The following is a 25,821-nucleotide window of genomic DNA, read 5'->3' as shown; positions in this document are numbered from 1 at the left end:
GATGGGGGGAATCTTTGCTCTACTACCCTCTCTCCAGCTTCCAAATAGCTCTGTTTTATTTATAGTTCTGTAGATGTGTTGTCATGTATGTTATCACAAATACCAAGTATAAATTGAATGAGAGCAAAAAGAACTAATGTAGTGGTTGAAATTGCTTGTTTATGAAAATAAATACTTGAACTAAGCGCACATTCATTTATTTAAGAGTGAACCTAACAGAGGAAAAAAAAAAGGCAAAACCAGTGGCACTTATAGGGGTAAAAGGTAAAAAACAAAAACAAAAACAAAAAACAGGAGCAGCCAAACATGATGTATCAGATTAAGTTGCTTACGTTGGGTATCCCATCCAAATAATTAATTTCTTTCTTTTCATAATATCGCATGCCAAGGAGGCAGGGAATCAAGAACTGTATTCATTGTCATCCCTCTTCCAGTCACATCTATAAATTCCTATCTGTGAGGAGGGGCTATTTTTCAAAAATCACTGTAAATCAGAAAGTCACTGCTTTTGTCTTCATTATATATACACGCGTGATGTTAAAATATATGAATGTGCATCCACATCTACCTACAGATAATTAACAGTTTTTAGAATATTTAAAATCATGAGTATTTATTTAAAATAGAGTTTTTAATTACAGTGTTATTTTTATTTACTTTTGAGAAAGATACAAAGAGCTGGCAAGGGAGGGTCAGAGAGAACAGGAGACAGAATCCCAAGCAGTCTCCACACTGTCAGCACAGAGCCCGATGCAGGGCTCGAACTCACAAACCATGAGATCATGACCTGATCCAAAATCAAGATTCTGATGTTTAACCTAGTGAGCCACCCAGGTGTTCCTAAAATAGATATTTTATAGAAGCCCTATTAAAATGTATAAAATACACAATAAATATTTCTAACAAAACCAAAATTATTAGTATATCCACTAAATATATAGTGTCTTTAGTATATAAACTAAGAGAAAATACATAAGAAAAGACTAATGTTCTTAATTATTATCAGACACTTTGGAATGAATCTCTTAATGCTAAAATTTTTAATGCTAATATAGGTTAAAGCTAAATACTATGAAGAAAGGAGAATATATATGTGTGTGTGTATATATAAATATGTACACACACAAATATATATGTGGAGTGGATTTCCCCCTTTTAAGAAAAATAAATACATTTTACGTAATACTTTTTAAAAAAATATCAGAATTTTGAAAAATTACAGCTACCCAACATTCAACATACATGCTAGGATATAAATATGGTGCAAATATATTGAAATTTATAATGAGCATTTCTCAAATTATAAATGTTAAAATGCATATTTAAAAATATCCTTCTAGGGGCACCTGGGTGGCTCAGTCAGTTAAGCATCTGACTTCAGCTCAGGTCATGATCTTGCACTTCGTGGGTTTGAGCTCTGTGTAGCCTCTGTGCTGACAGCTCAGAGCTGTCTCCAGAATCTGGAGCCTGCTTCAGATTCTGTGTCTCCCTCTCTCTCTCTGTCCTTCTTCCACTTGTGCTGTCTCTCTCTCTGTCTCTCAAAAATAAATAAACATTAAAAAATTTAAAAAAATAAAAATATTTTTCCAAAATAAATAACTTATTTAAACTCATTATTGTTGTAACACAGTTCTGATGAAACATTCTTTTAAGTTCATTTCATATTAATATCTCAGATGTACAAATGTAATTAACATTCATAACACTTGTAAGAAAAAATTTAAAAAAGTATTCTTCAACATGCAGTTCATGAAATACATTTTAAAACCTACTCATTATACATTTACATATTTAACCAATCAAAACAAAATAAAAAGACTAATGGAACAAAAGTGAGATGTGAAACACTTTAAAAAATGAATTTTGGACTGAAGTGATTATCAGGCATATCTGGGCTTTTCATGTGTTAGAGTAGCAGGAAAAGTATAGGTAAAAGGGACAGGGAAATCAAGAAATTAATGGAGAAGAGAGTTCAACATGAAAAAAATGCAGAGTTAAAATAAGTACTAATGAAAGTTTCATCTCTTCTATCACAACACATGAATCTACAAAACTGGCTGTAGAGCTGACCCCCAGCAAGGAAAGGGGGCAGAGTTTTCCTGTTTGACCCTCAAGGGCAATAACTGACTGAGAAAATCATTGATGGAGCAAACTGTATTCGTTGTTAACAAGATAAATGATGATGTTAACTGAGATGAGTACATGCGCACGCAAACACACACACACACACACACACACACACACACAATATTGGATGTATACTGATGAGTATTTTTCAAGGTTTTAAAGTTTTATGTTTTATAACCTCTATGCCTTTTATCTTATGATTCCTTATGATTCCTTCGCATAGGAAAAGAGGCCCCTTCTGTGAATTCCAAAAGCACCCAATGTTTTGTTTGTGTAATGAAACGTATTACTGTGTGATCTTTTCCATAAGACTTAAATATATAAATTAACGGTATTCATAATCCCCGACTGAGCACCTTCATAGTTACAGAAAGTGAAAAGAAGTCATCAGTGATAGGATGTTTAGTTTTCATCTTTGCAGTTAGTACATAGTGGTATGTTCTATCACAATCAATGAATTCAGTCAGTAATTCTTGCATTTCTTATAGTTACCACTGTGTTACACTAGTTGATGTTTAAAAAAATTATTGCTTTAGCAACAGAAAGTGTAGCTCAGCATACTTTTTGATGAGTACTTATTATCACAAATGCATTTATATTTGAGAGTTAGACCTATCAAATTAAGAGAGATATGCATTAAAATACGCTCATTATCAACGATATTCTAATAATTTCTTCTTAAATTGCTAACAATCTGCATTTTATCTGCTCTAGTGTTACTTAATCTATGATTTTTACACTGTAATTGTAGTTTCTGTTCAAAACACCAGATCATCTTTGACTGATATTTTCGCTCTATATTTTACTATTTATTATATAAGCCCTATTTTTTTTTTTTTGGTTTGCATTTAACTGATACACTTCTCCCAACTGCCACCCATTGCCACTTCTTAAACTTTATGATCAGATTCATTCTACATCTACCCTCTGTAGGTGGATATTAATTTTTGAGCTGATATGATACTAATTTGATATGCAGAGAGTGCATGGAACTCAAATACCAGATTTATTGAAAATAGCATCCCTGCCCCAAGCCATAGTAATGGCATTACAGTCACTTTATTGTAAAATTGTTGATCACATATATATTAGGTTGATTTCTCCATTCTGTCACTCCTATGCATCTATTTATTCTTGTACTAATATTCTACTGTTTTACTTATTACAATTTTAAAAAAGTCTCGGGGCACATGGGTATCTCAGTTAGTTAAGTGTGTGACTCTTGATTTTGACTCAGGTCATGATCTCACAGTTCATGAGTTGGAGCCCCATGTCAGGCCCCATGGTATGGGGAGCCTACCTGGGATTCTCTCTCTCTGCCCCTTCCCCACTTGTGCATTCTCTCTCTCTCTTAAGTAAATAAGTAAACTTTTTTAAAAAAATTCTTAATATCTAGCATCTTAAGTCTTCAACTGTGTCCTTAAAGATATTTTGACTATCTTTGATCATTTGCATTTTCATACAAATTTTGGTCAGTATTGAAAAACACTGCTATGATTTCAGTTGGGGTTTTCTTCAAATCAATAGATCATGTGAAGAAAACTTGACAATATATAATTTTTAGTCTGTGAACATATATTAATCTTTTATTTATATCTTTAAAATACTCTCAATGGTGTTTTGTAGTTTTCCATGTAAATGACATTATATTAGATCAGTGTAAAGATATTTACAACTTTTGTCAGATTTATTACTGTATATTTTGTGCTTTTAATGCTATATCATCAGTAGTTTAATTTTCTAAAAATTTGGTGCTAAAATATGTAAATATAATTGATTTTTGTATGTTGATTTTGATTCTAATGACTGCTAAATTTAATTGAAATTCTTATAGAATATCTATAATTTCCTTTGAAAATTTTCACTAAATAAGGAAACTTTATTCACTTTTAATATTCATGTTTTATTTTATTAGTTGGTTTAAGTGCACTGTCATGGATTTCTAGTCCATTGTTGAATAGAAATGATAGTGGTCGACATGGTTGTCTCATTGATCACAGGAGGAAAGTTTGCAATTTTTTTTTTTTTAATTTTTTTTTTCAACATTTATTTATTTTGGGGACAGAGAGAGACAGAGCATGAACGGGGGAGGGGCAGAGAGAGAGGGAGACACAGAATCGGAAACAGGCTCCAGGCTCTGAGCCATCAGCCCAGAGCCTGATGCGGGGCTCGAACTCCCGGACCGCGAGATCGTGACCTGGCTGAAGTCGGACGCTTAACCGACTGCGCCACCCAGGTGCCCCGAAAGTTTGCAATTTTTAATGATTGGTGATATTTTTTGCTGAATTGCCATATCCTTATAATTTATCAGACTTTTTGAAAAGTTCTATTTTATTTCTAGTAGTCTGGGAGATTTTCTCCAGAGATTTAATCATCTTTTAAAATCAAAAAAGAGTTTTGTCAGATGTTGCTTTTTCATGTATAGATAGGCATATATAAATTTCTCCTTTATTCTGTAAGTATGGTAAAATTTAATTTTGAATATTAAATCAAAAATGAATTTCTGGAATAACTAAACTTACTCTTGAGATATTATATTTTTTATGTCTTTATTTAAGTTGCCAATATTTTCTGTAGTCATTTGTGCATCTATATTCATACAAAAGACCATGATATAATTCCCTCTTTTTTACTATGTTTTTTATCAACTGTGGTTATAATTATGCTTACCTCATAAGGAAAGTGGGGAGATCCTCTCTTTTTTATTTTTCTGTTCCTTAGGGGATTTGCATAAGATCAGCATTAATATTTTTCAGTTGTTCATAAATATAACTAGTCAACTGTGTTTGGAGTTTTCTTAATGGAGACATTTTAAATTACTGACTTGGATTCCAAAATAAATATAGGACTTTTCTTTTTCTCTATTTTTACTTTTGTCAGTTTTAGTAGGCTAGCCTTATTCTGCAGTGCAAAATTTTGCTGGAGAAGGCCTAGTAGAACTCCAGAACACTAATCCTTGGCTTCTAGTCTCAACAAAAGTTTCATATTCCCAGACTACCATTTTCTGTTATGAGTAAGTTTAAAAGACAATTTCTTCCTTTTATGTGTGAGTTAAAAAACAAAGAAGAAAAGCAAATCCAAAGGAAATGTCAGAGGCAACTACTGCAAACTTGCCATAGTGAATTTAACTTTTTTCTTAATCACAAAAATCAGTTTGCCTTGATTATATTGTGATGTGTTTAAGCAGTTGTTTTTATGTTCTTTATCCAGCTTTCATAGTTACTTTCAGTAGGAGATTAATAAGGTAAAAGTTACTAAAATAAGGCTGGAATTTGAAGTCCCTAAATTAGTTTTAATATATTATTATTCTGATGAAGGCTTCTATTCTCATTATCTTATTTTCTATTCTTATAACTCATTAATATTTATGGTTATCAACATGAAAGATTTTCTTTGCAGAAGCAATTAAATGCATTGCTTATTTTTAAAACCCATATCTAAGATCTCTTTTTTAAGAGCCCATGGAAGTAGATACAATAAATTAAACACTTTTTTAGTCTGCTCTTAATTTAGCATCTTGCCAACCTCAACAAATGACTTCAGAACTAGCTCCATCAATATAATGCACACCCCATTAAAATTCTCTTTGTCTCACTCATATTTTTCAACATGTCTGAGAACACTATGTGCTATGAATTTTTATGAAGGAGGAAAACAGCACTGATTATTGAATTAAGTGTACAAAAGAAAGAAAAAAAAGAGTATTAACAATTGACATCTTCCTGATGCCGTGTCACCAGTCAAAAGATTATGTTCTCATGACCTGTGAATTATTCCTCAAAATATGTATGTCCAGTGACATCTGGAATATTAACAAGTCTTTTGAATCATGACTTATCAGTGCTGGGCCCATATTTTTTCTTACTATTTAGCTGATTTTTAATGACACAAATTTGGGATACATTTGGACTCAAAGTGCCATTAAAACTTGCAAGACGAAACTCCAGCAACCTTTCTTCTCCACTTGACATTTATATCCTTATAATATGCACTAGCCGTTACTCCTCTCCTAACTCCTAGCTTCTAGAAGGCAATATGCTCATGACTGGGTAATCACCCCCAAGTCTCTTATATCCGGTGCATGAACTTTTCTCTAATGCATTGAAAGTTAATGTTATGGATGGAAACATTTCTCTGGACAGAGCTTAATGGCCAAATGCTAACTTATGTCTGATTTATGACATATGTGAAAACAGATGGTATGTGTACTTATCCTTGAAATCTAAGTTTAAAAAGTCGTCATACCTTCTCTCTGAGGATTTTATTCACACTATCTCTAACAGAGACTACATTAATCTCTCATTTTCAGTGCACTATAGCAGAGCACATTTTATTATCGACATTTGTTAATATATAGTTACCTCCATTATGCCTTTACCTACCTGGAAAGTAATCATGTTTTGTTCATCCTTATGTCCAATAACGTCAAATAAGGAAGAGTCCAGAGTCAAAACAGCAGGAATCAATAAATCCAAGTTCTATTCATAGTTATTAATTTATTCATGAAATATATTTTCTATTATCTTAAAAGGTGTACTTCACTCAAAATAACTGACCCAAGTATTTGAATGGAAAACGCTGTGTAAATATAACTTCTACCTAATATTTCGTGTGGCAATTCCCTGTGGTAGCTGAAGATTTTCATATAAAACTTCTATTGTCAATATTTATCTCTTTTAGTATAGAATGTAAGGTTAGATATTTATAAAAAATGTTAATGGACAACTGAACTCAAATAAATGGAATCAGCAGAGCTGGAAAATGAAAATCAAATCACAAAAAGCATAGACAACATTTCAAAGAAACCTGAAATTACTTTGTTAGCTATATAGAAGGGGATAATTACAAGGAGATGATCATAGGCTCGTTAAAAATATTCCAGAGAAAACATATTTAAAAAATCAAATGTGTGTGTTTTGCAACGTGTAAAGTTGAGCAGAATTGTACAAGGAAGTAGACTCTCATTTGCCGAATCAAAATTTTTTTTGGAATAAGGAGCATTATATTCTCAGAGCTTCAGTTTTACTTACTATTTATTATTGTTCTAAGGAAAAAAACCTCTTTGGAGTTTTATAGATGGAACAGTATATTCAATATAAATGCATATAAAATAAAATTGATATATTTTTTCAGAGTTATTTCTAAATATTCACATGGAATTCACACATGGCATGGGCATATAATGAAACCCAGTAAAAGTTTGGGGGATTTAGACATACTTACATAAATGAATGATTTATATTAAAAAAGTACCTTACCATCTCTCCTTGTATAACTTTTTTTTTTTGCTAATTATTTTGTCCAAGTAATGAGTTGATATGGACTGCATAAAGCTTCATTACAATGTTTAAAGTAACATATTTGTTTACATTAACAACATTAGTTATTTAAATTACTTGGGTATTCCATTTGAAATTTTATTGATAAAAAGGCAAGCGTTTGGCCAGTCAACAAAGCATTTACTAATTACCTGCCATGTGCCAGGCATTGTGCCCAGAACTGAGAATATCAAGTGGAAAAATAAAGAATTCATTACCTCAAATAACTTACATCTGATTGAGGAGAGGCATTATTTAATGTAGTAAGTATCTTAATTCTTCCATATTTAGAATACTGAGTACAAATAAAATTTGCAATGATGAAAATTAGTAGTTGAAACAAAATTCATGCCATCACATTTAATTATGATATAGATAAATCTTCTTTTGATTTTAAAGTATAGTTCTTTTATTAAAATAATCAATGTAAAATAAATACTTAGATAAAATAACACAGTCTTAGAGCTATCCATGATCTCTATAATAAGTGTCTGCTATTTAGATCAATATATTTATACCCTGTGTTGTTTGCTTAATAACTGCAATTTTATATACTTCTGAATTTTAGAGAATCTTTCCTTGAAGCTTACCAAAAAATTTATATGTGAGCAGTAAGATCATTGGAATGCTGAGTAACTAATTCATTTTTTTTCTCATCACAGAATTATAAACTTGATAATGCAATTTGTAAATATAGTTTTAAATCCAATAGCTCAATCATGTTCTGGAAAGAAAGCATCCTTTTGCAAATTTTATGAAATGAAAGTAAGGTATTTTATAATGATTTTTAGCAAAGTACATAAATACTGACTGAACTGCAGACTAATTTTTGCAAATTGGTTTCATCCTGTTGTTTAGGGAATTAATTTGAATGCACATTTTGATCTTTATGTTAGAATATATTTCAGTATCATTGATGATGGAAGTTTCATGTTGTCTTTTATGGAAATTCTGCTTTATTTAGATAATGCCTGCTTGAAACTCCTATGAATGACTGTAATTATCCAAAAAAAACTGCACTCCTTTTTGTCTTCATGCTTAAACTCCTGAAATGCTGACTATATAAACTGATTCTGACTTTTAAAGGGAGATTCCTGTCCCCCAAAACATGATTGCAATGAGATGGGACATTTAAAGATTCTGATATCTATGGGACACGTGGGTAGCTCAGTTGCTTGAGCATCTGACTTTGGCTCAGGTCCTGATCTCTTGGTTTGTGAGTTCAGGCCCTGCCTCAGGCTCTTTGCTGACAGCTTGGAGCTTCGTGCCTATTTTGGATTCTGTGTTTCCCTCTCTCTGCCCTACCCCCACTTGTGTGCGTGCACACACTCTCTCTCTCTCTTTCTCTCTCTCAAAAATAAAACATTAAAAATCATCAAATGCCTTTCAAAATTAAATTTTCTAAAAGGCAGATATATTTCTTCTTTCAAAATGAAATATATTTGTTCATCTAAAACGTTATCAAAAATATTATTTCCAAACTGTTTATTTGGAGAAAGTTGTTCAACACTAATTATCATTTAGCCAGTCTTTGCATTCATGCAGCAGCATACAATGAGTAATTCAGTTGTGCCAGAAATTATTTTGACACCACAGCAGGCACATACTTGACAAATGTGTTGACCATTGTTAACAAAACAAAGTGCTCTGCCTTCATGTAGCTCCCAGCACATTAAAGTGCTGTTAAAAATTTACAACCATGAAATAAGTACTATAACAGTGATTTGTAAAGTATCATGAAAGCAAATAAAAAAGTGCAAGTATCTTTGTCTAGGAATGAGAACAATGAAACATGTGAAGATGAATGATAATATACCAGTTACAGAATGAAAAGGAATGGCATTCCAGACAATGATAAAGAGCATATTCAAGAGCATTGATAATTAAAAGAAATAGGCACATCCATGAAGTGGGAGAGATTTTGTGGTTCCATATCCACGCCAGTTGTAGTGCAAGGTGAATACCAAGAATTTAACACAAATTGGGAAATTCTACAGTGAATGGAATATATGCTGCATTTCAGTAATAGTAGTGAATGAATAGATTTTAAAAATGGTTTTACCTCTACAGAATACCCACGGTGTTTTGTCAGTAATATGGTCAAATATTTTTCAAAATTAACAATGTATTTTTTGTAAAGACACATATTTTTTATCTAATAGCTGATTCTCCCCTCCCTTTTCACATATATCTTGATAGAATCTGTTAACAGCTTTTAACACTTGTAAGATTCTTTTAATAACCTTATAAAACATCTTGAATCTTCCACTATTTTTACTTACACCTGCAAGATAAAGAGGGATGAATGAGAGAAAGATACAAAGTTAGGAATCGGGACATACCAGAATGGAGAATTTAGGACATACTAGAAATGAGTTTTGAGTATTTGCTACTATTTCTAGCAATTATAGAAAACCAATAAAGAAAATGTTAGTTTAAAAAGATTTAAAACCATTTTATACATGGGAAGCTACAAAATACTAATGCTATCTTTTATTTTTTAGTATCACCACATATGGACTATTTCTATGCCATTGGTCCTATAGGCCACTTATGAATAAAATCAATAAACTCAATTTACTTTAATTCTCTGCTCTTCTAGATATTTTCTAAACTCGGCAATAATTTAAGTGATAACACTAGAATTTACATAAAGAATTGTTAGCTCCCAGGATTCACCAGAAGGTGAATAAATGTATTACTTCAGCTGTGTTTCATTAATAACAAGTTTAATCTTTTCCAATGATTCCTATCCTCAAATAGTGCTGAAAATCACCAAAAGCTGGTAAAAGGGTTCAGTGTATCCATTAAAAGGGTTCAGTGTATCCATTTATCTATCTGCCTATCTTGATTTGAAGATCCTCGTGGTGGGAAAGGAATTTTTTTATTGTTGTTGTTGTTGCTGTGTGTAACCTGGCACGTATACTGGATGAATTTCATGTGGATATTGGCCTCAGACACTCTTGGAAACAACCAAAATATCTTTAAAACAGGAATGTTTAAATCTAATCACTTACAAATGTACTACAGTGATTCCCAGGATTGTCTCCCATGAATTATGAAAGAGGCAATTTTGACTTAACAAATGTAAGAATAATTTTGCTTCTCTTATAATTTAACAGTGGCTTATTGAACTATGCAGCAATCCCCAGTGAAGAGTCTTATTTCTTGCTTTCCCTTATCTTTCAATAACGCAGAGATTTTTGTTGCTGTGTGCCTTCTTCTGTGTCAGTAATAGGTTTTCTACGTTTATATGAAGTTATCCAAAATAGAAAACTAAACTATGGTGTTTGAAGGTTGGAGAGTGGGAAGAGGGGGAGTATACTGATTGGGGGGGGGGGACATAGGTGGTTTCTGGGATGTATTCATGCTTTCATTCTTAGTGGTGGTTACACTGAAATGTTATCTTTATGCTAATTTGAGTCCACTTATAACTTGCACAGTTTGGTTAAATGACAGATTAGAAATGTGTTAGTTCATTTTTTAATTTTTTTAAATTTTTGTTTATTTTTGAGAGAGAGAGAGAGGCAGAGTGTGAGCAGGGGAGGAGCACAGAGCGAGGGAGACACAGAATCTGAAGCAGACTCCAGGCTCTGAGCTTTAAGCACAGAGCCCAATGTGGGTTTCAAACCCACGAACTGAGAGATCATGACCAGAGCTGAGGTCGGACAATTAACCGACTGAGCCACCCAGGTACCCCGAAATGTGTCAATTTATTGAAGTAACTAAATGAACTCTTGCTGTTTTCTATATATGGTGTTTTCATAGATAGATACTATATATAAGTACATACTTATGTACTATATACAAGTCTATAGCTATATACCCTAATATGACTTTACCTGTAACAAAAGAAATAATTGGCTCCTACTCTCATTTTTTCTAATTGGTTGGCAAATATTTTTAATTTGCAGTATTTTTAGAATGAGTGAATTTAATATATGAAGTTATATTTATTAAAAATATGCTTTTTTGCTTTTCTTAGTAAGCTCATCAAATGACGTTTATATTTTGTATTGATTTATAAACCCAATTCGCATATTAAAAGCATTGACACCTGTCAGATATGAATTTGGTATTTTTTCAATTTGTTGTTAACATTTTATATTTATGATGTTTAAATATTTAAAAGTTTTTCATTTATACATTAGAATTTTTACTTTTTTATGGATTTTTCCTTGTTTTTAAACTTTACCATTCAGAAAGGTAATGTTAATCTCTTTAATTTAATAGTGTGATAATGGCTACACAGATTGTTTGAGATAATTAACTAATTGCCTCAGAACAGTATATTGAATAATCCAAGAAACAGCATCACTAAGAGTGGTGCCGAATAGGAGACTTATTTTAGGTATTTTAGGTATTTGACCTCAATCAATTGTGGGGACTGGTTATCCATTTGTATGGCTGTTGCTTATATGTCTGATGCCAGGCCTAAAGTCAGAAAAATAGGGTCTAGGTTTAGAAGGAAAGGTGGACATAAAATAGGGAGGGACAAAGACAAACTGGAACCCACATTGGTGACCTGGAGTCCACTTGAGGGCCTCACTGAAAGGCCCACCTTTGATGAGGTTTGAGATTTTCAGGAGAAGCTGTCTTGGAGCTAAATGTATGCCTAGCCCTGGAATCAGAGCAGCTGGAGCAAGGAATCTGGCAGATTCCAAATAAACTTTAGGCCCATTTGTTGCTTCAGGGACTGATAGGCTCATCTATAATTCAGGGGAGGTGAAAGAGAACATCTGGCTGATACTCAGTGAGCTATGGGCCTGGATGCTGCCCACTTCACCACAGCAGTGACAACATGCACAAACAGCATTGGCCTCTGATGTCTTACACCACAGTCAGAGCATAAAATGAAAATGGGTGCTTTCTAAATCTGCCTTCCCAATTGCATTGCCAAAATGTCTCTTGAGGCTCACTGTAACCTCGAACATTGCAGGGAAAGGAATTACGGGCGGTATAGTTCCATACGCTAAAATAAATGTTTGAATGATACTCTTTTTGCAAACATAAATTGTATGATCATTAGAACTTATTTTAAGGAAAGCAGTTCTGTTTATGTCAGATTTCTTAAAATTTTCTAAAATTTTAACCATTTCACAACTTATATCATCCTCTGAGTATTGCCCAAACCTGCATTATTCTAGTCATCTTTTTTCCTAGTATTTCTGTGCAGATCAAGAGTTACAAGAGGCTTTTGTTTTAATAAGGTTGATCTTGGATCATGGCTTTGAAATCTCTTTTATTACAGTATAGGACCTGGCATGACTCTGAAAAAATAGTTTCTTCAGATTTTCAAGGGGACATCTTTAACCCTTCTTTCTTCTTACCTATCATGGTGGATCAATCTTCAAATTCTTTTACATGTCCTTTGCTTTCCTTGTTTTTCCCTTTTTTCTTTTAACCTGTCAACCATCTACTTAAACTTTTTACAACAGCCAGTATAACAACTTATGTACTATTTCTCCCAGTCACCCTGAATCCAACAGTCTGATTTCATACTTTTTTCTGTCTTCATACTTTTATCTGTCTTCCAACCCTTCTTACATTCACAACAAACCAATTTTCCTGAGCCAATTACTCAATACTATTTCATTGCTTTTATGACTATGTTTTAACTTCCTAAACTGACATTCAAAATTATCACCAATTGACTATTTTATAATCCCTTCCATTCCCATGTCAGTTTCTTCTTCTGAGATTCCTCTTTGGTTTTCAGGATTTATCATTTCAATGGAGGAAAGATGGGTGCAGCAGCTATGAACATGCCATAGAAATATAAATTTGTCCAGGCAAACTAATGAGGAAAAATGTAATGCAATTAGTGTGTGTGTGTGTGTGTGTGTGTGTGTGTGTGTGTAATTTATGCCTTAGAAAAGACTGGGAAATAAAAAAATTTTCTGCAATGGATATTTTAGGATGTATATATACCTCTTACTTTTCTCTTTTTAGTAGATTATCCCCAAATAGAGATGGGATCCTTACTTGTAAAACAGTCCTATTAGATTGATAGCCATTGTTCTCAGGGATACAATGCTCATTTACTTTGCGAAGTTCAGGACATTTTTAATAATATATCTATGTTACCAGAAATGAAAAAGAAAAGGATTCAGGTGAAAAGATGTTCCCAGTAATACTTACTATAACTTCCTTTGTGTTTTAAATCTTTGGAAACCAAGATGTGGGAAAGGATACACAAAACAGAGAAATCTCAATTGCCCTGAACTACATTTCCAGACTAATTCTTAAATACTTATCCAATCAGGGTCTAGACCTATCCAAGTTAAGTAACTGCCTTGAGAGACATCTTAAACTTTTGAACAGAGCAAGAAATGTAGCAATATAAACGAGAAGTCAAATCAGAGACTTCTAGCATATTTAAAAAAGGAAGGGAAAGGGTGCTGAAAAGCTTAGAAAAGCATTGCCAAAAGCAAAATTTTAAAAGCTTGCTTCCTTGGGTAACTAGGAAAGAGAAATATAATAGCAGATGGCACTAAATAGGCAGTAACTTTTAATTTTCTTTTTTCTTCTGTCATTACCCAAACTGTCAATTCATATCAGAATACCTAAATATGATGTATAAGATATAAGAAAGCAAACCTTCAGAGAAAAATAAAGAAAATGTGACCAATAGATCACTTAAACTATTTGGATATACTTCAATTCCCAGCCCCAGTGGTTTCAAGCATTGAATACATACTAGTTACCTCAAGTTTTACAGAGTTCTCAGCAATCATTTCGTACATCAAGGAAGTATAAGGAGGGCACTAAACCTGGAAGTGCCAAAATAAATTTTTTTTTGTTCAATGAGGCATAATCATATCTTTTTTTTCATAAATTTACTTCATATTTAAAAGATATTCCTTGGGGCGCCTGGGTGGTGCAGTTGGTTAAGCGTCTGACTTCAGCCAGGTCACGATCTCGCGGTCCGTGAGTTCGAGCCCCGCGTCAGGCTCTGGGCTGATGGCTCGGAGCCTGGAGCCAGTTTCCGATTCTGTGTCTCCCTCTCTCTCTGCCCCTCCCCCGTTCATGCTCTGTCTCTCTCTGTCCCAAAAATAAATAAACGTTGAAAAAAAATTTAAAAAAAAAAAAAAGATATTCCTTAACATCTGTTCCAGGCTCTGACCTAGAGAACAGAGGGAGATTTAAAAAGAGAATATTTAGGGCTGACCTAGGAAGAAAAACAACAGATTTGTAGTGGATGTAGGTTTGTGAGATTAAGAGTACGATGGAAAGAAAGTTTTCATGGAGAGAGAAACACAAAGTGTTGCACAAAAGAGAAACTAGTCAATTTTCACTGTAGGCGACATACAAATAAGACTTACAGAAGAAATAGCATCATAATGGATAAGTATACATCTGAAGGGTAGAGAAAAAAAGCATTAAATGAACACACGTCTATTGCCTATTTAAAGAATAAGGAATATATCGGAGTGACTAGACTATAGGACATATAAGAAAGAAAGAAGGAGAAATTGTCATGAGGTAAGGTTTTTATGTTCATTTAGAACAAAATTCTATATACCACAAGGAGTTTGTTTTTATCCTTAAAACCTTGATAACATATTTTTTAAATAAAACTGTTGAAAGGCTTTTCCCCCCTGGATACAATAGCAATAAATAGAATTTGTTTTGTACATATGTTAGGCACATACACACGGCCAAAGGGGCTTCCAAAAAGAGAGCTGAAAAGTTGGGTTTTAGTGTGACACCTGAAAAGTGTGGACAGACAGACAGGGGTATGGATTCAGCAGCTATGCCTGTCTGCCCCTACACAGTGGGAGGGTTGGGTAAGCGGCAAGTTCTGATCTATGCCAGCTGAGACCCCCAACAGCAGTGAGTGCCCAGAAGCATGGAATGGCAGAGGTTAAGCCTGGTGCCAGCTGAGGAGCCAAGGAGGCTTCTCTATGCCACAGAAAAGAGTTTGGGTTTTATCCCCTTTTCATTTTAGCAAAAGTAAACAAAACAATAAAAACTCAGAGTATTTACAAAAACACTTCAATATTCAAAGTAGTAAATGAGTATGAATATCCAGTGTAATGTCCAAAGTAATAAAACTTTGCATTTTTTAAAGCAGGTAAGTCATGGGTTTGAGGAAGATAACTTTGATAGTATGGGTAGGAAGAATCACTTGAACCAAAAGGAGATGTTTGAAGACATTGACTTAAACAATATTGGCATGTAGGTAACAGTTGTATCAATGAAGAGAGAATTAACCCTGTGAAGATAAGGTAGAATGCAGTGTAACAGCACTTGTCAGTATATTTAACAGTTTAGTCAGAGTTATAAGTGAGGCAGTTATGAGGAAGGGTAGAGGAGGGCACAAAAAAAAATCAAGGCTAGGTTGTATGTAATGCTTTTTAGATTACAAGTGATTTTTGAGTTCTGTAAACCTCATGATTATTACCACATTTTTTCACTTGCATAAGAAACTAAGATCAGAAAATTTAACTGATTCAAAGAAAATTTAATAAGTAAAAACATCAGAAAGTGAAACTCTTAGTTTAGCATTCTTTCACTACAATACATGAAGAGCAAAAGTAAACAAAACAATAAAAACTCATAGTATTTACAAAAACACTTCAGTATTCAAAGTAGTATATCATTTTCCTGATTTTATGTTACTTGTTAGTCACCAAGAAGAGATTTTTCTTTAGCTGTCATTGATCTTGTAGCAATTTTCAACCAACTATGAACCGAGGCTGGTTCATAAAATAAGTGTATTTTTGTAAATATAATGTGTTGGAACTTGTCCATGTCTATTCATTTACTAACTTATGGCTGGTCTGGGGTCTAATGACAAAGTTTAGTTCCACCAGAGATTTATGGCCTGCAAAGCCTAAAATACTTTCTCTCTGCATCATTAAAGAAAAACATTGGTGACCCCCATTAGATAACTATGACCTAATAATTTGTTCTTAATATAACTATTTTTTAAATATATTGTAATATAATCATATATCTATCACTGGTTGTATACTGGGAGTAGAGCTTAAGAAGGGTGATAAAATAAATAGGAAACTATGTTTATTTAGGGGTTGGTAAAAAATATTTCCAGATTTGCAAGTATTACTGCAGCTATTATGATTTGTCCTCCTTAACTCTTCTCTTCCAGTGATTTGCTTTTCATTTTTGATGGTGTACAACTTATCTTTTTTTTTTTTGGTTGGTTATTATTAATTCTGCTCTTGGCGTTATATCTAAAACATCTTTACCTTTATCCTTACCCAAAGTAACAAAGATTTTTCTGTTATATTTGGTTTCTAGTAGTTTTATCATTTTTTGATTTTAAATTGAGATCTAAAATCCACACTGCATTAATTATATATATGTGTATATAATATATATATAGTTATATAGGTATATAGATATAGATACATGGACATATATCTATAGAGCGATATATATATAGAATATAGATATATATGGACCAATATAATCAATCTTTCTCACATGAATATCCAGTTGTTCACACATCATTTTTTTCAAAAATCTATCTTTCTTCATTTGGCACCTATTATAAATTGAATTGTGTCCTTCCTAAATTCTTATGTTGAATCCCTAATCCCCAATATCCCCAATATTTGGAGATAGGCCTTTGAAGGAGCTAAGGTCAAACAGGCCATAAGGGTGAGGACCTACTCTGCCAGAACTGGTGTCCTTACAAGAAGAGAAAGAGATACCAGGGACCTCTCTCTCCAACACTTGCCACACAGAAAAGCCATGTGAAGACACAACAAGGTAGCCTTTTGCAAACACAAAGAGAGTCTTCATCAGAAACCGACCCTGCTGGCACCTTGATGCAGCCTCCTGAACTGTGTTGGTGGCAGGGGGAAGGAAGGGGCTTTCTGTTGTTGAAACCATCTGGTCTGTGATATTCTGTTATGGCAGCCCAAAGAGGCTATAACAGCAACCTTGTCAAAAATCAGTTGACTGCACATATATGGATGTATTTCTACTCTGTACCATTGATCTGTTTGTCAATTCTTAGTACACAACCATAGTCCACTGATTGTTGTGGCTTTATGGTAAAAATTGACATCAGGTAGTATGGGACACAGCATTTTTGTTATTCTTGATCCTTTACCCGTCCATACAAGTTTAAATTTTTTTCATTGTTTATTTATTTTTGAGAGACAGATAGAGACAGAGTGTGAGTGGGGGAGGGCAGAGACAGAGACACAGACACAGACACAGACTCTGAAGCAGGCTCCAGGCTCTGAGCTGTCAGCACAGAGCCCTATGTGGGGCTTGAACTCACGAGCCTTGAGATCATGACCTGAGCCAAAGTCGGATGCTTAACCAACTGAACCACCCAGGTGCCCCTCCGTCCATATAAGTTTTAAATTCAACTTCTAGAGATTTCACTAAAATTCCTTCTTAGATGTTAATTATGATTGTGTTTAATTTGTTGATCAATTTGGGGATGATTTGCAACTTCACAATGTTGAGTCTTATAATCTATGGACACAGGCTATTTATTTAGACCTTCTTTGATTTCATCAGTATTTTGTAGTTATTAGAATATATCGTGCACACATGAAAAGATGTTCAGCGTCGCTCCTTATCAGGGAAATACAAATCAAAACCACACTCAGGTATCACCTCACGCCAGTCAGAGTGGCCAAAATGAACAAATCAGGAGACTATAGATGCTGGAGAGGATGTGGAGAAACGGGAACCCTCTTGCACTGTTGGTGGGAATGCAAATTGGTGCAGCCGCTCTGGAAAGCAGTGTGGAGGTTCCTCAGAAAATTAAAAATAGACCTACCCTATGACCCAGCAATAGCACTGCTAGGAATTTATCCAAGGGATACAGGAGCACTGATGCATAGGGCCACTTGTACCCCAATGTTCATAGCAGCACTCTCAACAATAGCCAAATTATGGAAAGAGCCTAAATGTCCATCAACTGATGAATGGATAAAGAAATTGTGGTTTATATACACAATGGAATATTACGTGGCAATGAGAAAAAATGAAATATGGCCTTTTGTAGCAACGTGGATGGAACTGGAGAGTGTGATGCTAAGTGAAATAAGCCATACAGAGAAAGACAGATACCATATGGTTTCACTCTTATGTGGATCCTGAGAAACTTAACAGGAACCCATGGGGGAGGGGAAGGAAAAAAAAAAAAAGAGGTTAGAATGGGAGAGAGCCAAAGCATAAGAGACTGTTAAAATTTGAGAACAAACTGAGGGTTGATGGGGGGTGGGAGGGAGGAGAGGGTGGGTTATGGGTATTGAGGAGGGCACCTTTTGGGATGAGCACTGGGTGTTGTATGGAAACCAATTTGTCAATAAATTTCATAAAAAAAAAAAGAATATATCGTGCACATATTTAATTAAATGCACACCTAATTGTTTTGTGTTTTTGATGTACTTTTAAAAATACAAGTGGTACTTTTTAAAAAATTTAAATTTCCTATTGTTCACTGAGAATATATAGATTTTATTTTCTTCTTTTTATATTGACCTTTTATCCTGATTGCTTTTTTTTTGGCATTAAACATTCTATTTATAAGTCACTGAAGGTTTATTGTTCCAATTTTTTTATAAAATCATAAGAGGTACATTGAAATATGTCTTAGTAATATTGAACTATACTAAGACATAAACTTTCTTTTCTTTTTTTAAAAAAATTTTTTTTAAATTTTTTTATTTCAACATTTATTTATTTTTGGGACAGAGAGAGACAGAGCATGAGCAGGGGAGGGGCAGAGAGAGAGGGAGACACAGAATCGAAAACAGGCTCCAGGCTCTGAGCCATCAGCCCAGAGCCCGACGCAGGGCTCGAACTCACGGACCGCGAGATCGTGACCTGGCTGAAGTCCGACGCTTAACCAACTGCGCCACCCAGGTGCCCCAAAATTTTTTAATGTTTAGTGATCTTGGAGAGAGAGGGAGAGACAGAGCGTGGGTGGAGGAGCAGCAGAGAGAGAGAGGGAGACACAGAATCTGAAGCAGGCTTCAGGCTCCAAGCTATCAGCACAAAGCCAGATGAGGGGCTCGAACCTATAAACTGTGCGATCATGACTTGAGCTGAAACCAAGAGATGTCTAACCGACTGAGCCACCCCGGTGCCCCTAGACATAAAACTTTGTTTGTCCCTATTTGACTTAATTATTATAAATGTGTTGATGGTTTGTCATATGCTGCTTCTATCCTAGAACTTAGAATATGATGATAACAACTTCCTCAGGAAGCTATTGTAGGTTAAAATGGGATATTTAATATAATTAGAGTGGTAGAAAGTATGGGGCAAGGAAGCTGCCAAGAGGAGATGACCACTTGAAAAGAATCCTAAAAGATTAGTAAGAATCAGCTAAATGGGTGCCTGAGTAGCTCAGTTGGGTAACTGTCTCTTGGTTTCAGCACAGGTCATGGTCTCTCAGTTTCGTGAGTTAGAGTCCCGCATTGGGCTCTGTGCTGGCAGAGTTTTATATATTTAAAATATATAAAACTATAACAAAAGCAGAGGGAATGTGCTAGAGATAAAGTTTAAAGGGGGGGAGGCAGAATGATATGGAGCGGTAGCCAAATAGATGTGGGAGTTAAAGGAAAAGATGATAATTGTTCAGAGTAATAGAGTGATTTCTTTCATGTGTTGTCAGTGGGCCTATAAATTCTCTGCACTATTTCAGTAATAGTGTAATAAGATTTTGTAATTTACTTTTTCTCACTTATGGTGTATGTATCCTGAACATTCTTGAGTTTACTGTTATTAGTTAATAGCGCGCTTACACACTACTCTGTTAAGTGGCTATACTGTACTATATTTAGTTATCTGTTTTCTGTCTCTGACCATTTAGTTTATCTCTAGTTTTCCACCTTCATAAAATTTGCTGTATATCTTTATATTTTTTCTTCATTTTATATTTTTCTTAACACCGAAGTAAGAAGTGTAGGGATGAGGAAAAAAAGTTATGAATGGTTTTAGAATTCCTAAATTTCCATCTTTATTTCTTCCAGTAATATATAAAAATTCCAGTTACCTGCAATCTCAAAGTTTTTATCTATACTGTACCTTTTTATAATTAATATGACTGGTAGAAAAATATTTTTATATGTAATGTTTATGTTAGATCATAGACTATCACTAGTATATATGATAATGAATAATCATTATGCATAACTTTATTCCTAAAATTTTTTGCACATGATATTTTGAAATGTTAGACTTTGTGACCTCTTACCTTTATGCCACTTTTTAAAAAATAAAGATTGAGTAGAATTTAGACAAATTCATCACACCAAAATTGAATTAAACATTCCCACCCCAACTCCAGGTAAATCTGATAGGTTAAAAAAACAAAGTCTAATTACTGCTAGTGTAAGCCAGTAAGAAATAGCCTTTGGTACTGACTTTCTTAGGGGCAATCTATGATCTATTCAGTGGTTTTGTCTTAGGCTTTTATGAGATTCAATGATTTGAATACATTAAGTTTTTAACAGGGAAAGCAGCCTTGAGTATGATTGTATGCATATTTACCTATGTCAGATGTGTTCTATGTGATTTATCATTAAAGTAAAAAAACAAAACAAAAAAAACCAAAAAAAACAAAACACAACTTTTGGTAAAGCATCTTGAACTCCTTAGAGGAAGAGAACAAAAAATGTGAAATAATAAATATAGATGATTTTGCAAGGCTGTTTTAAAAAGGTAGAATATTTTTATCCTTCTGTCTATAGACAAATGAAATATATAATGATGAAATAACAATAAATGTCATTTCATGGATCTAGTTCCTAAATATCCATTGGAGGCAAGTCTATATATTATGGAAGCTAATATGAACTCTGAAGCTTCACTTAATCATAACTTTAAGAACAGAGTTTAAAGAAAAATTTAAGAATCTTAAAGTGAAAAATATCTTCTGGAGGAGAATTCTGAATTATAACCTTCATATAAAGAATGCTGAATGAATTGTGGCTCATTCAGTTCATATTTCTTTCAATGAACATTGCTAAATATTAACTCCATTTCAGACATGTTGCATATTACTATGCTACAAAGATGAATAACTCATTTATCTGTTCATTGTTTCTAAAATAATTTATTGCATGTGACAGTGTTTTAAAACATATGCTGGTTGTATTTCTAAGCATTAGGACTATTCTTACAATTTTAAGGTTGATGACTTACTGCATAACCTTTAAGAAGAGGTATTTGTGGATTGATTGTAATGAGAATTTCTGAGGAGTTCACTTGGCATCACAGATCTAGCTACTAAAATCAGGGAAGAGTCTGAGTAAAACTAACATTATCCTAGTGAAAGAAGAGAGACGTATGAGAATGATTTGCAAATAAAGGAGAATGCAGAATTATGCCACAAACACAATAATGGAATGCCTCTGCAAATCCTTAGATAAGAAGCCTACTGCTCAGGAGCAAGTAGAGCAGAAAATGGAGGCTAGTTGCTTTCAAAACCAAAACATCTGATAAAAATCTTTAAAAAAATTGTAAAGTAGAAATATAAACATTCTGAAACACTGCAAATGCACTTAAAGAGGATCAGAGTGGGCTGACACAAGAAGGTTAATAAGAAAGAATTATAGGCAAGTTAAGCATTGATAACTATAAATTTTATAGATTCTTGTACGTTTGGTTTGGTAATTTGGTTTACTTATATTTAAACCAGGATGAAATGTTTCCTTTAAAAGTAAATTCATTGATATTTATTAAAACCTTAATTTGGGTGGGATAAAAATAACTATGAAAATAAAAACTTGGAGTCTGATACATTAATGATTTTAATCAACAAAAAGGAGCAAGATTTCCATATTTAAAACACTCTGTTTTTCTACTCAAAGGAGAGCTACTATTAATCACTTGAGATTCTATGAGTATAGTTAAGTCACTTTATTTACAGGGCAGGCTGTAAATATCCACTTCTTTTAATGGTGACTAGAACAGTATAGTGGCAATCAATAAGCTATAATTTCACCTGAAGAATGAATAGAAAACTCCCTTTAAAAACAACAGAGAAAAGTGGATACAAGAGTAGTGCTGAAGATCTTTACTAGGATTATTGTCTGATGGTAGAAACTCCTGCAGGCTCGGCTTTCTCACTTTATAAATGAAGTTAATTCTATAGATAATGTTTAAAATTCCTAATAGTTCTAAAATTCTGAGGCATGACACATTTCTTTCCATGCAGTGAGTCCTTAAATTCCATACGCTGGTCCTAGCCAAAGGGAAGAACAACTAAAATATAATAAAAAATAAAATATTGCTTACATTTTTATTTTCTTATTTTAATGTTCCATAACCACATGTGGGAAACACATTGAATATATCTTAGGGTTAAACCATCTTGGACCTCTCAGAGTTTTCCCTCAGCCTCTAGTATCAGTCAAGCATGAGAGTACCCAAAACATGTATCCTCCTACCACTCCTTAATGATTATGGATGTGTTGCCTGAGGAACTCAACTGAATTGCTTTACTATTCCTGAAATATATATAAAAATCTCCTGTGTCTTCCCCAAAAATTTAATTGCTAATAAATTAATTAATATATGTATGTATTTTATAAAAGATGCTCTCATTTAATTCAAGGAAGAAAAAAGAAAGTAAAGATAGAAATCAAATCATATCCTTTAGAGCCTTGCTAACTAGACCATAGACACACAGGATCTATAATGGGGAGGAGTTGTGGAAGAATGCTAGCTTGATCCTTATCATAACCTTCTATACAACATCATTGTTATTTTAAAGTAAAATTTATTTTAAAGTAAATTTAAAAAATAAAATTAAAAAGTTTTAAAAGTGAGTCTGATACTAAAAGCTAATAATTATTTCCTTCCCAGTGGGATTAAGGCAAAAAGAAATATTGAGAAGGTACAGATTATTAAATGTAAGTTTCAAAAAAAAAATTGTTCATATACGTAATTATTGTTTTTTTCAATATTCTTTAATTCTAAGTGTAAAATCAGTGTTGTAAAAATATTGTGTAATGAACCTGAAAAGTGAATTTTAAATCTTTAAACAATGTGATTATTTATCATTATATGGAATAATATATATTCAACAGATATACTCATTGGTCTATGTCAAGAATTATTTCTTTCAAAGGACACTTACATATTATTGGAAGGAGGGAATTGATGATGTAAATCAGAAACAATACAATTTGTTCTCAAGTTGCAATAGTAATAAAGCAATTTTTACATCCTGCATATTTTACTAGATGGCAAAATTTATGCCTTACTTGAAGTTGTATTGTCAAAGGGTCTTTTTGTTTTTGTGCTTTTATAAAACTTTGAATATTTTGCAGTTATAGACAATCGTAAACATGAGCAAACACACACAAAAAAATCACACCGGGGATGCCTCGGTTCCAGAGAAGTGAAAATTCCCAGGTTTCTTGTGTTACACTCTTTTATATACATAAACATACCAATACATGTATAAGTAAATCCATATAAAAAGGACAATTTAAATAAATGGCCCTTTTCCTTTTTGAAGACGTGTGGTATTATCTGATAATCCTGAATTTTACATTTAAAGTAATACAAGCAACAAGATATCTCTTAGGCCAGTATTATGTTTGGTGTCCCCCAGATAGCTGCTAACTTGCATCAAATGCTTGTTTCCTGACCTAGCAGTCCAAGATTTAATACTTGAAACCATAAAGTTGCTAGAAGAAAACATAGGGGAAAACTTCTTGACATTGGTCTTGGAAATGATTTTGTGGATGTGACACCAAAAGCACAGGCAACTAAAGCAAAAGTAAACAAGTGGGACTCTCTCAAACTTTTTTAGCTTTTTAGCTAGTGCACAGCAACCAAGCAGTCCAAAAAATGAAAAGACAACCTATAGAATGGGAAAAATAGTTACAAACCATACCTATAGGAAAAGGTTAGTATCCAAAGTATATAAGGAGCTAATACAACTGTAGGAAACCTGAGAAAAATGGGCAAATGACCCGCTTAGTCATTTTCCAAAAAAAGGCATACAGATAGCCAGCAGGTATATGAAAAGGTACTCAAAATCACTAATCATCCGGAAAATGCAAATCAAAACCACAAGAAGATATCACCTCATACCTGCTGGGATGGCTATTATCAAAAAGAGAAGAGATAACAAATGCTAGCAAGAATGTGCAGAAAAGGAAATCCTTGTGCACTGTTGGCTGGAATGTAAACTGGTGCAGCCAATATGGAAAATGGTATGGAGCTTCCTTAAAAAATTAAAAATAAAACTTCCGTATGATGCAGGAGTGCCACTCTGGATATATATCCAAAAGAAACGAAAGCAATTTCTCCAAGAAGCATCTGTACTCCTGTGGTCATTGTGGCATTATTCACAATACCCAAGATGTGAAAACTACATCAGTCCTTCTTCACAGATGAATGGAAAAGAAGATGAGATATATGTACACGATGGACTATTACTCAGCCATTAAAAATAATTGTCATCTGCGACAATATGGATGAACCTGAAGAAAGTTATGCTATGTGAAGTAAGTCAAACATAGAAAGTATGATCTCACTTATATGTGGAATCTAAAAAAATCAAACTCATAGAACTAGAGAATAGAATGTTGGTTACCAGGGGTTGGGGGGTGGGAGAAATTGGGAGATGATGGTAAAAGAGTGCAAATTTTGAGTTATAAGATGAAGTTCTGGCGATCTAATGTGCAGCATGGTGACTGTGGTTACTTGAAATTTGCTAAGAGAGTAAATCTTAGGTGTTCTCATCACAAGCATGTGAGGTAAGGGATATGTTAATTAGCTTGATTATGGTAATCATTTCACAATATATACATAAATCATCATGTCATCAAGTTATACAGCATAAATGTGTGCAATTTTTATTTGTTAATTAGACTGCAAATGCAGCAGAAAAAAAAGTGTATAAGGATACTAGAAGAAGTGATTACTAGCTCAAAAATTTGGTAAGATCTTCCATATTTATTGATTTCACAATATATGGAATGCTATAAAATCAAAATGTAAGGTTCAAACTACCTTAGGTTATTATTATTATATGATGAAATTTTAGTGATTATTTTGTTTTCAGGATTGTAGAAACACATTCACATTTATTTATAGGAGGGACACAATGTTATCTAAGATTTCATTTACCAAATTTTTTTCAGTATTTTTTTAAAATTCCAGTTAGTTAACATGCAGTGTAACATTAGTGATTCAGCACTTCAGAACATCACTCAGTGCTCATCACAAGTGCCCACCTCAATCCTCATCATCCATTTAACCCATCCCTTCACCCACCTACCTCTGGTAACCATCAGTTTGCTGTCTATAGTTAAAGAGTCTGTTTCTTGGTTTGCCTCTCTCTCTTTTTTTTATTTTTTTACCTATGCTTGTTTGTTTCTTGAATTCAATATATGAGTAAGGTTTCATTCCC

This window comes from Prionailurus bengalensis, chromosome A1 (genome assembly GCF_016509475.1).
Source record: "Prionailurus bengalensis isolate Pbe53 chromosome A1, Fcat_Pben_1.1_paternal_pri, whole genome shotgun sequence".
NCBI lineage: Eukaryota > Metazoa > Chordata > Mammalia > Carnivora > Felidae > Prionailurus > Prionailurus bengalensis.
Note: the sequence above shows the minus strand (reverse complement) of the source record.